This window comes from Pristiophorus japonicus, chromosome 15, assembly GCF_044704955.1.
Source record: "Pristiophorus japonicus isolate sPriJap1 chromosome 15, sPriJap1.hap1, whole genome shotgun sequence".
In the NCBI taxonomy this organism is placed as follows: domain Eukaryota; kingdom Metazoa; phylum Chordata; class Chondrichthyes; family Pristiophoridae; genus Pristiophorus; species Pristiophorus japonicus.
Genome location: NC_091991.1, coordinates 145,141,047 through 145,154,013, shown reverse-complemented (window position 1 = coordinate 145,154,013; position 12,967 = coordinate 145,141,047).

Here is a 12,967-nt window from a genome sequence, read left to right as displayed (position 1 = left end):
AGGGACTTCAGTAATATGGAGATACTGGAATAGTTCTCCTTAAAGCAGAGAAGATTAAGGAGAGATTTAATGGAGGTGTTCAAAATCATGAAGGGTTTTGATAGAATAAATATGGATAAACTGTTTTCACTGGCAGGAGGCTCAGTAACCAGGGGGCACAGATTTAAGATAGTTGGGAGGAGATGAGGAGAATTTAATTTCACACAGCTAGTTGTTATGATCTGGAATGCACTACTTGAAAGGGTGGAGGTAGCAGATTGAATAGTAACTTTCAAAAGAGGTTTGGATAAATACTTGAGCATAGGAAAAAGCACTCTTTCAAAGTGCCAGCACAGGCATGATGGGCTAAATGGCCTCCTTCTACGTGATTCTATGACATCATATAACCTGCTATGGTGGGATTTTAACATGACCTCTGGGTTACTAGTCTAAAACCATAACTGCTACACTACACTAATGCAGCCAGTGTATTGGCTACGACTTCAAAACTGCCTGTTGTCATTTATCAACATGGCTGTAATTACACAAAATCAGTCAGAAGATAAGGAATGGCTGACCATGTCCATTTATTTCACTACGTTTGATTAAAGATGCTATTACTAATAAATTACAGATAATCAGTCAAAAAAGAAATGACAAACCACATCGATTTACTTTCCTTCATCTTTTAATAAAGATGCAATTTCCTATTGATCTGTCCTTATTTTAGTTGCATCTCAGTTTGGATGTATTTTTTAATTTGACTGAAGAGGTGCTTTTGCAATCTCAGTGTTACAAGCATAAAAGGCTAACTATGAACATAAAAAAAAAACATGCATCCTTTCTGATTTATTTGAACACTTTTTTTATCTATGTCTCCGATGAAATTTCGGTCTGACATGGCTCAATTTTCCCCAAGCCCGTTTTCTGGTGTATTGCTGGAGTTTCGCCCGTTTTTCTAGGCCAGAAAAGCACCAGAAATATTTTGCCAGTGTTTCCCTGATGTATAATTTGAATTTGGCACCACGTAGCATGTCCAGTCGTTTCAGGAAGTGGAGCCTGCCGTCTGCACCAAAAAATGAAGCTGCACCTTCTGTGCATGCGCGGAAAAAAAGGTTACATTTTTGACGTCGTTGCAATGGACGCGCATGCTCAGCACAGCTCGGATTTGGCAATCGGCCATTTTTAAAGAGCCAGTTGTATGTGTTACAAGTGCTGCGTGAGAGCATTGGAAAAATCACAGCTGCAGCAGTCCAAGATGCAACGCAGTGCAAGGACCAAGAATTTCTTACAGGAAGAAGTGGAGGCACCAGTTACTGTGATTGAGAACAGATGGCAGGAGCTGGACACCAGCAGAGGTCACATAAAAGTTCCACCCAAAAAAATGAAGAAACGCTGAAACCAAGTTGCAGAAGATTACTGTGCAATGGTGACCACCACGAGATCTGGAGGCCAGTGTAAAAAGAAATGGCAGGACCTTGGTCAAGTAGTTAGTGTAAGTAATATTTTCATTTATTCAATGCAATTGTAAATATGACCAGCTGTATATATCCCACCCAGCAGAAAGACATCCTCTCTAAAAAGTTGCATTTTCATCTTTGCAGAGGAAGGTGGCACATAATAAAAGGGAAAGAACTCGAACAGGAGGAGGCCCGGCAAATCTGCACCCACTGACACCCTTGGAAGAGAGGATCGTTGCTTTGATGTGTCCTGCCTGGAAAAAAGCAACCACCACTGCACAAGCTGGGCCTACACTCGAGGGAGAGGGTAAGTCCTGCAAATTCATCGTGGCCCTTCAAATCAGCCTGCTGCCTGGCCTGTGATGTGTGAGCCTACTCATGTCACCCACCCTGCACCCTCCTCTGCTGCTAACCATTTGACTGTTCTGTTATATTTTGCAGAACTTGAAGCCAACTATGATGATGCAGAAGAAAGTTCAGATGCAGATGAGTCTGAAGAGGGGAACATCTTCCAATCCATCCATGGGGGTGAAGGGGAGGGGATGGAGTTGGATGAAGCTCCCGCTGTTGTACTGACTTTGGAGGAGGTGGTGCTCATGGAGGTGACAGCCCCTTCTATGACTAGTGGTTTGAGTGTTGGTGGGACATTCCATGGTTTCACACCTTCCGAGGTTGCGGGTCCCAGTGGTGTGATGTGTGGGAGCGCAGGCCCGCATTTCTGAACTCTTTACTTCGGCTGCAGTCTGGAGATCGAAAGGGTTGAAAGTTGGAAGATTCAAGATTGGATTAAAACAGGCTGCTAGACGACATAGTGCCTTTTAGCCATTGAAATGCTGGTCATTGTCTGTCTGTTAAGTATTTGATGACCTCATCTGTATGTGACAAGGATACCCCCAAAAGTTTGTCACCATCCTCCACCTGCTTCATGATGACATGCAGGCCGTGATCCTTACCAACAGATCCATCACAGGCCCAATTCACGTACGGACCGGGGTCAAACAGGGCTGCGTTATCGCCCCAATCCTCTTCTCAATCTTTCTTGCCGCCATGCTCCACCTCACAGTCACCAAGCTCCCTGCTGGAGTGGAACTAAACTACAGAACCAGTGGGAACCTGTTCAACCTGCGCCGTCTCCATGCCAGATCCAAGATCACACCAACCTCTGTCGTCGAGCTACAGTACGCGGATGACGCCTGCTTCTGCGCACATACAGAGGCTGAACTCCAGGACATAGTCGACGTATTTACTGAGGCGTACGAAAGCATGGGCCTTACGCTAAACATCCGTAAGACAAAGGTCCTCCACCAGCCTGTCCTCACCGCACAGCACTGCCCCCCAGTCATCAAGATCCACGGCACGGCCCTGGACACTGTGGACCACTTCCCATATCTCGGGAGCCTCCTATCAAGAGCAGGCATCGACGAAATCCAACACTGTCTCAAGTGCACCAATGTAGCCTTCAGTCGCCTGACGAAAAAAGTGTTTGAAGACTCCAAACTGCCACCAAGCTCATGTAATACCTGCCCTCCTGTATGGCTCATAGACATGGACCATGTACAGTGGACACCTCAAATCGCTGGCGAAATATCACCAACGATGTCTCCGCAAGATCCTACCAATTCCCTGGGAGGACAGGCGCACCAATATCAGCGTCCTCACCCAGGCTAACATCCCCAGCATTGAAGCACTGACCACACTCGATCAGCTCCGCTGGGCAGGCCACATAGTCCGCATGTCAGACACGAGACTCCCAAAGCAAGTGCTCTACTCGGAGCTCCTTCATGGCAAATGAGCCAAAGGTGGGCAGTGGAAATGCTACAAGGACACCCTCAAAGCCTCCCTGATAAAGTGCAACATCCCCACTGACACCTGGGAGTCCCTGGTCCAAGACCACCCTAAGTGGAGGAAGTGCATCCGAGAGGGCACTGAGCACCTCGAGTCTCAACGCCGAGAGCATGCAGAAATCAAGCGCAGGCAGCGGAAAGAGCTTGCGGCGAACCAGTCCCACCCACCCCCTCCCTCAAGGACTACCTGTCCCACCTGTAACAGAGTCTGTGGCTTTCGTATTGGACTGTTCAGCCACCAAAGAACTCACTTCAGGAGTGGAAGCAAGTCTTCCTCGATTCAGAGGGACTGCCTATGATGATGATGACTATGTGAATAATAGTAATTCATGACATTGTTTGTATTTGAGCGTACCTTGTTACTATTTGATGACATTATCTGTATGTTAAACGATGTTAAGTATTTGAGTGTACTTTGTTACTATAATAGTAATTCATGACATTGTTTGTATTTGAGTGTACCTTGTTACTATTTGATGGCATCATCTGTATGTTAAACGATGTTAAGTATTTGAGTGTACCTTGTTACTATAATAGTAATTCATGACATTGTCTGTATTTGAGTACTTTGTTACTAGTTGATGACATCTAAATAATCTGGTTTGTGTAAAGTAATTCAGAAAGCAGTTAGCCGTGATTGTCTAAATGCAAAGAAATAAAAGTTCAAAGGCTTTTTAGGTATAAAGGGATGGAACTGGTTTTTGTCACACACACACAGACATCAGTAATACCAGACTCTTGAAAGGCTTGGTCACTGCTTGGAGAGCTACCTTTGCAAGCAGAGAGTTTGTTTAGTATGAACGTCTAAATAAAAGACCCAATCCTGCCTTTACTACAACTGAGTGTGTGCGTAATTCGATGTTTAAAGCAACAAAGCGAAAAGAACAAGACAGCTTTATAACATGGTGCAGCGAGGCACACCCAGGGCCCCACTGTCCCAGGCTGCGGGTCCCAGTGGTGTAGTGGCGAGGCACATCCAGGGCTCCACCGTCTCAGGCTGTGGGTCCCAGTGTTGGGGTGTGAGGCACACCCGTGGGGAGGAGGGGAAGGAGGGCTCGACCGCGCTCTCCTGAGGTGCAGGATCTAACAGATGTGGTTCAGGTGATGTCATTGAGTGCCGAGATCATTGACCTTACCCAATTACTCCTGGACACCATCAGTGGGGTGAGTGATGAGGTAGCGGGACTGTCGGGAGAAATAACAGCAATCACACGAGAAATGGGAACGACATCCAGGATTATCAGTGAGGGAATAGTGGCCATGAGGGAGGGAATGTCAGAAGTAGTGCAAACCACGTCACTGACCATGAGGGAAGGAATGTTGCAGGTCGTTGAGACACATGAGGGACGGCATGTTGGAGTTAGCTGCTGCAATAAGGGAAGATGCCCAGACCCCGTGACCGTTGACAGAATCACCTGTCACTCCCATTCCAATCCCCACACCAGCCTCTGAAGAGCCCAAAGCCGGGTCCTCCAACTTTTCGCCTGACGCTGATGACCCCCACCCTCAAGAGATGCGCAGTAGCCGAGATGTTAGAAAGAATAAGCTTGGTATCAAGCCCAGAAACACTGCGCCACAGCCTCCGGGCAGGGGTGATAGAGTGTACAAGACCAAACGCAGCAGGCGGTCTTAGAATAAGGGGGATGAGAGATGGGTGTGTGCAGCCTTTCTTTGCTGCTGCTGCTGCTGCTGTTGTTGTAACTGTTCTCAAATTAAAAGTTTTTGTAAGTTATGTAAATTTACAAGTTTATAAGTGAGCTTAAAGTTTTTAAGTGATCTGAAAGAGTGATATTAAAGTAAAGTTTGATACAAGAATAATTTTATTAAGTTAAGTACATTTTAAACTTTTGAATAAAATATATTTTACATTAAAACTGAATCATGTTCCATCAACACAATACAACATTATGGAACAGCTCCAAACAATAAACATGCCCATGTGTAATGTTGTCGCTGAGCCCTCAGGCATCAGTAAAGCATTCATAGATGAGCTGCTGATGCAAGGCTCGAGCAATCGATAAAGGAGCACGATGGTCCGCCGTCGTACTCCGGCCTCAGGCACTTCCATCTCCTCCTCCTCCTACTCCTACTCCTACTCCTGGCTTGTTTTGTAGCCAAACTCCGAGCCACTGTGTCCAGGCGCGAGGCCAATTCTGCCGGCCAAATCTACCACCCTCCAGCCCTGCTTCAGGACTTTTGCTGGTGGCGTGTGAGTGAGTAAAAAAATGAGAAAACTTCTGAAATCCAACAAATATGCAATTCTATGTTCACAGGTTTAAAAAAAAGTTGAACTTTATTACTGATTTTGACTCCCTCCAAAATCTTCAATTTAAAAACAATGACTTCTTTGTGAATGTGCGCAGGTTTTCTTAACTCACTGGAAGGTTTTTCGGGAGTGGCCAGATACGCTGGCCAAACTGCGAACAATTGAAAAAACCGGCGCAGACATGAGAAAACGATGACATCAAAAAAAAATGGCCTAGAAAAATCGTAACTAAGTCAGTTACACTGGCACAGATCGCAGAGGGAAACTTGGGAAAAAATAAATACGTCAGAAAAAACTGCGCGTGCCAAAAAAAGGGCGCAAATGACCGGGGAAAATTGAGCCTGTTAGTTTTGTTGTTTGCGTTTAGGTGCTGAGTGACCACTGTGTATTGCCATTGTTTTCTGAAGTAAAAATCTGGAATTCTCTCCCTTAACCCACCCCAATGTTGGGCCAATTGGAGCTTTCAAGCCTGAGATCGATAGATTTTTGTTAGATAAGGGTATCAAGGGATATGGAGCAAAGACGGGAAAATGGAATTGAGATGCAGATCATCCATGATCTAATTGCAGATGGAGCAGGCCTGAGGGGATGAATGGCCTCCTACTGTTCCTAAGTTGTTCCAGATTCTCAGCGTTTGCACTTTTTCTTTTTTATCTTACCAAAGCTGACAGCATTCATACAAAGCTTCTAAGTTTCTGGTCCAGTGAGACTTACAGCAATCTCCAAGGATGAAAAAACAGAACAATACTTTCCATTTCAAAGGTACATGTATAAAATATATCATTATAGGAAAATTGTGCAGGAAAGAAGAGAAAGAGAACCTAACATTTATATAATGCCTTATCATGTCTCTCAGAAACATTTCACACACAATGAATTACTTTTTTTGAAGTGCCAAGTAGGCAAACATGGCACCATTTTTTGCACAGCAAGATCCCACAAAGAACAATGAGATGAATGAACAGTCAATTTGCTTTTGAAGGCTTTGGTTGAGGAATATTGGCCAGGACACAGGGCAAACTCCATGCTGTTCCTTGCCGTATCATGGAATGTCTAAAACCCACGTGAACCACTAGAGCAGGTAGATGTGGCCTTGGTTTAATGCGTCATTTGAAACAGTACATCCAACAATACAGCACTCCCTGAGTACTTTGCTGGAGGGTCCTCTTCGCTTATGAGCTCAATCACCTGGTATGAGTGTCAATACGTTAAAATTTTCAGGACTTTATTTTGAAACAAAATCGTTGATCAGTGAAGTTGCACTTCCTATCTGAAATGTACGCCTTTTGGAAGTTCCTTACTGATGAGAGATTACAGAATAGCCAAAAGTGATAGGAGTGTGAACTCCTGTTGCTCTATAAATGTAATTGGGAAGGTACCTCACCGGTAACTTCTACCGGTTCTTCTGATCTCCTTCCACAACTAACTTTGGTGGGAGATTGCCTGGAATCCCAGTGACATGGCCTAAACAGCCATTCAACCATTTCTGCAGGTTTGCATCGATCTGCTGAAGTTATGGCGAGAGATCGGATAACCCCGCTCATAGAAACACGACCTCCATAACTCTTTGGGGATATCACGTTTCCTGTTGTTTTAAAAATCCTGTTTTAAGATTCAAGCTTCATTGCACGAAAACTCCAACATTTGTCCTTGTGCTGATTTGATGAGTCAGGTAGTGGATTCTTTGGAGCCTTTATGTTGAGCACTTCTGCCCCTCCAGGCCTACAAAAATAATTCAACACTTTACCTTTGTTGGACCTCTTCTCTTCCATCGTCTGTGGAACAGGCCAGATTGTGCATTGTGCAGGTTCCTACCTAAAATGACAAACAGGATCCTGTTTACCTCATAAGACCCTAATTTTCATATTAAAAGGGGACTATCACCTGAAAAAGGCAGACATTTTGGACACCCAGCTGTAGGCCTGTTTCAAAATGGAGTTGGCTGATGTTAGCAGGGGGTAAGGCTACCGACCCCATTTTGAGGCTGTTATCACTTCAATAATGGCAGATAAAGGCAGTCAAAAATCGACCCCACTAAGTGCAATGCACAAACCTGACATTCTTGTGCGGTGCTTTCTGTGGAGGGTGTGATTTCGTTGAATTATTGATCTCAACTGTGCTGTGCAAGGACTGAGTGGAGATTGAATTTTTCTCTATTGGCGGATCCTTACCTTGCTGCCGGCTCCATCCCACTGTCCGAAATGATTTTCCCCTGTATGGGCTTGTTAAGCCCGCCCAATGAGTTTCCCGGCCAATTGAAGGAAGCGGGTCTGATGATGTAATTAAAGGGACCATGCCCACAATGATTTTGACAGTTGTGCTGTCAGTGTTTTACAGCATTGAGGTGCTACAAACACTGCCAAACACTGCACAAAGGTGCACGGCTGTACCCAGGCTCTCCCATGACTTCCTCCATATGCTTATGGAGGGAGTCACAGCACGCAGGGAGTTCCGCTTCCCTTCACATGGGCAGAAGAGACCTCTCCAAGAGACCAATGCAGCCTGGTTGCACATTGCACAGGAGGACACAAGCAGGGATGTGGTCAGGAGGACCTGGCCGCAGTGCTGCAAACCTTTCAATGATCTCAGTAGATCACGAAACGTTACTGCAAAGCCACACTCAACCTCATCCTGCTGTGTCACTTATCACATCCCCATCATTCTGCCTTCCCTACCCTACTCCTGCACATCCTTACTCACACCAACTTACCTTGCACCTCCACCCATTCCTCTCTATCTACATGATTATTCCCCCATCTCACTCGCCATCCCTCACACTCACCCTCATCCTGGTCCAATCATACCAACCAACAACACACCAAGGTAGGCACCTGGGTGTTTTATGCAATGTTCATGTAAAGTTTCTGTTAATGTGGTGTCAAACATTGAAACCTATATTTTCAACACTTTGCGTTCTTGGACAGATTTGTGTGCACCTTTGGAAGTGGCTTAGTGAGTTGCAGTGAATGGTGAGACATAATGGTACCCCCCGCAATAGCGATGAATGTGAAAGGAATGGCTTGGGCATTGCAGGGATGCTTTATGGTGTTGGTGTGGGGTGGTGACAACCTGGTGCATCATGTGGTGGTCAGGGTGTACAGTATCAAGTGAAGTAAATCTGTCCATGGTGAGGTCATCCCTGGCATCCCAGGTAGCAATGTGGTGCCCTCTGTCCTGTTCAGCATCAGTTGATTGCGGAGAAGGTTGGTGTTATTGCTGGTGTGCCTGGTGCTGCTGGTGTTGGGGCTGATTGTGGCAGGATTCTGAGGATCAAAATGAGATCGTTTCAAGGGCACCCATGCTAATGTTATAGATGGCAGGTGAAGTTGTGATGACAGAAGCGATCCGTCAATGGTGAGAGAGGTTGTTCCAATGAGGTGACACTGGATGGAGAGTTTGCTCCAAACACTTGCAACCTGCATAAAGTTCAATCTGTCTTCCAAATGCAGTAAGCAGCAGCTTCTGAGCTTGGAAAGTGAGCAGCTGTGAGATGGGAGCTTTTACAGCAAAGTACTGAGATGATTCCACGACCATTCAACTTCTGCCCTGCTTACCTGACGTGATCCCCAAGCAATGTGGACCCTATGGGCGACTTGGTAAACCCTGAAGGTGAGCTCAAAATAGTTTTTAATCCTCTGTTAACAAGATCATAATGACCTGAATTGCCTCCCCCGCCACTGCGTATCGGGTCTGTTCAGTGCTGGCAGACCCGACATTTGGGAAAGGCGTGTGGTGGTGGGGTGACAGCGGGGTACCAACCCGCGGTCAAAAAAAAACATTTTCCCACCCAATCCGCCAATGATTGTGCCCGCCGCCCCCGCAAAATTCCCCCCTGTGGATTGGAAAGAACAATTGGATGGAAGTCTCCAGTGAGTTGTTTTGTCTTCCCCCTTGCAGTTACCTTGTCAAGAATGACATTAATATATGCCTGGGAGTTGCCCATATTCTTGAGTCCCAAAAGGGTAGTGGCAGAGGGGGAACCAGTAAGGGGAAAAATGAGGGGGGGGGGGAAATATAGGGTGTATACCCTTAAAAAATAAACAGTAACTGAAAGTTACTGTATCGGAAGATAAAACCAGTATAACAGCAATCTGGTTAAATGTTAGTTCTAATGAAAGATCCTTGATTTGAAGTGATAACACTGTTTCTCTCTCCACAGATGTTGCCTGACTTGCTGAGTATTTCCAGCATTTTCTGTTTTTTATTTCATATTTCCAGCGTCCACAGTATTCAGCTTTTGTATATGTTAACAGAACTGTGGACATGTTTGACCATTTGGTGGCAGTGTTGGTTCAGTTATATGTTTAATCGCAGTGTGGGCTGGCCCATGCTGCCCCTGGGCCCATGCCTCTTCTGGGCACCAGACTCACATCTCTCCTGGACTCCGATTGCATCGCTCTGCAATCGCTTGCCGCTCCTTTGCCCCAACCTCGCCGCACAAGCTGTGCCTGCCCACGCTCCAATCACCGACCTGGGTTATGGTGACGTCCAAACCAGTCATCCTTTTCACTGCCATCGCCCCCCTGCACTGGCTCGTGCTGTACGCTGATGTGGTATACTGCCGTGCTGCTCCAGGCCGCTTGCCTTTTATGGCCCCAACCTGCCGCTGGTGTTTCCTCGATATGTGCAGCAGAGCTGGTCTTCAGTCGTCTTGGTTAACCCTTGCCACTGGACCAAGACCACGCTCTGTCAAGCCCATGTAGTGGCTGGTGTGCAACGGCCACCACACGTAAAAATAAATCCATGCACACACATCTTCCACCTTCAATATGCAGTTCAGGACCTGGAATATTCAGTCCTTCATTGAAACACTTGTGAACTCATTGAACACATCCCTTTTTGGTGTGGAAACAAGTCATTCTCGATTTGAGGAACCGCCTAAGAAGAAGATATGTTTAATGTGGTATTGCCAACATTTTCTTCCTTTTATTCGGCCTAGATCATTAATAGAATAATGCATCTTTTTGTTGAAAATTCTAACATCATTGCATTTAATTAACTGTCCTTAACTTTACCAGATGGACTTTCTCCTATAAGTATGGTATGGTGGTCTTCAGTAAGGGGGGGAAGAGTTTGAGGCACCTGAGGCCATGGTTGATATGTCCTGACTATACAGTATAAATGCACATGAGGCCCATACTTGAGAGAAGGTCACTCTGTGACCAGTTACCTTTATTACCAAGACCTCAAGTGATGAAGGTGGGTGGAGCTTCCCCTTTTATACCTGAAAGTCCAGGTTAGGAGTGTCTCCCACAAGTTCACCCCCTTGTGGTCAATGTTCTCAAGGTGTACAATTTAGGTCCGCTTATACATGGGTTACAATGATAGTTGAATACATGACATCACCTCCCCCCCAAAGTCTTATTAGGATCACAGGTTAAGTCTCTCTGGTGGTTTACGCTCCCTTGTAGAGCGCCTGAGTTGGGGCTCCGGTTGTTGGGCGCTGGCCTGAGTGTCTGCTGTTTGCGATGCCTCAGGCCTGTCCGGACTGCCCACAATGACTGGGCTCTCCTCCACTTGGTTCCAGCGTTCGGTCACCTGTGGTGCAGTAAACTCTACGTCGTGTTCTTCCTCTGCTTCTTCTATGGGGTTGCTGAACCTCCTTTTAATTTGATGCATGTGTTTGTGGCAGATTTGTCCATTGGTAAGTTTAACTACCAAAACCCTATTCCCCTCTTTGGCAATCACAGTGCCTGCAAGCCATTTGGGCCCTGCAGTGTAATTAAGGACAAAAACAGGATCATTGACATCAATACATCACGCCCTCGCATTCCTGACATGATAGTCACATTGTGACTGATGCCTGCTCTCAACAATTTCTTTCATAGTAGGGTGTATAAGGGATAACCTGGTTTTGAGCGCCCTTTTCATTAGCAATTTTGCGAGTGGAACCCCTGTGAGCGAGTGTGGTCGGGATCTATTGGCCAACAGGAGGCGTGATAAGCGGCTTTGTAGGGAACCCCCTTGGATTCTGAGCATCCCCTGTTTGATTATCTGTACTGCTCGTTCCGCCTGGCCGTTTGAGGCCGGCTTGAAAGGTGCCGTTCCGACATGGTTGATTCCATTGCCTGCCATGAAGTCCTGGAATTCAGTGCTTGTGAAGCACGGGCCATTGTCGCTGACCAAGACATCTGGTAGACCATGGGCGGCGAACATTGCTCGTAGACTTTCTACCGTGGCAGAGGATGTGCTTGAATTTAAAATGGTCAACTCAATCCATTTGGAGTAGGCGTCTACTACAACCAAAAACATTTTTCCCATGAAAGGACCTGCGTAGTCCACATGGATGCGTGACCATGGCTTGGTGAGCCAGGACCAGGGGCTAAGGGGGGCTTTCCTGGGTACGTTGCCCAGCTGAGCATATGTGTTGCACCTGCGAACACAAAGTTCCAGGTCTGCATCTATCCCTGGCCACCAAATGTGTGACCTGGCAATTGCCTTCATCATGACAATGCCCGGGTGCTCATTGTGAAGTTCTCTGATAAACACCTCTCTACCACTCTGGGGCATGACTACTCAGTTTCCCCACAGTAGGCAATCGGCCTGAATCAAGAGTTCATCCGTGCGCCTATGAAACGGTTTAAATTCCTCAGGGCATGCCCTGTATGTGGCTGCCCAGTCCCCATTCAGGACACATTTCTTAACTAAAGACAGTAGCGGGTCTTTATTTGTCCAGACTTTAATCTGACGGGCTGTCACAGGTGAGTCTTCGCTTTCGAAAGCTTCACCAGCCATGACCATCTCAGCATCATGCTCAGTTGCCCCCTCAGTGGTGGCTAGTGGGAGCCTGCTGAGTGCATTGGCGCAGTTTTCAGTGCCCGGTCTGTGCCGAATTGTGTAGTCATAGGCGGCTACCTTAAGTGCCCACCTCTGTATGCGGGCCGATGCGCTCGCATTTATGGCCTTGTTGTCGGCCAAAAGGGACGTTAGGGATTTGTGATCTGTCTCCAGCTCAAATTTCCTGCCAAACAGGTACTGGTGCATTTTTTTTACTGTATATACACATGCTAGCGCTTCCTTTTCTGCCATCCCGTAGCCCCTTTCTGCCTGGGACAGACTTCTGGAGGCATAAGCTACTGGCTGTAACTGACCCTTGGCATTCACATGCTGCAACACACACCCGACCCCATAGAACGACACATCGCACGTTAGAACAAGTTTCTTACACGGGTCATATAACGTTAACAGTTTGTTGGAGCATAACAAGTTGCATGCTCTATCAAAAGCCCTTTCCTGGCTGTACCCCCAGACCCGATCACGACCTTTGCGTAGGAGCACATGTAGTGGCTCTAACAGCCTGCTCAATTTGGGAAGAAAGTTACCAAAATAGTTCAGGAGCCCCAGGAACGAATGCAGCTCCGTCGTGTTACGGGGTCTGGGTGCTCTCTGGATTGCTTCCGTTTTGACGCAGTAGGTCT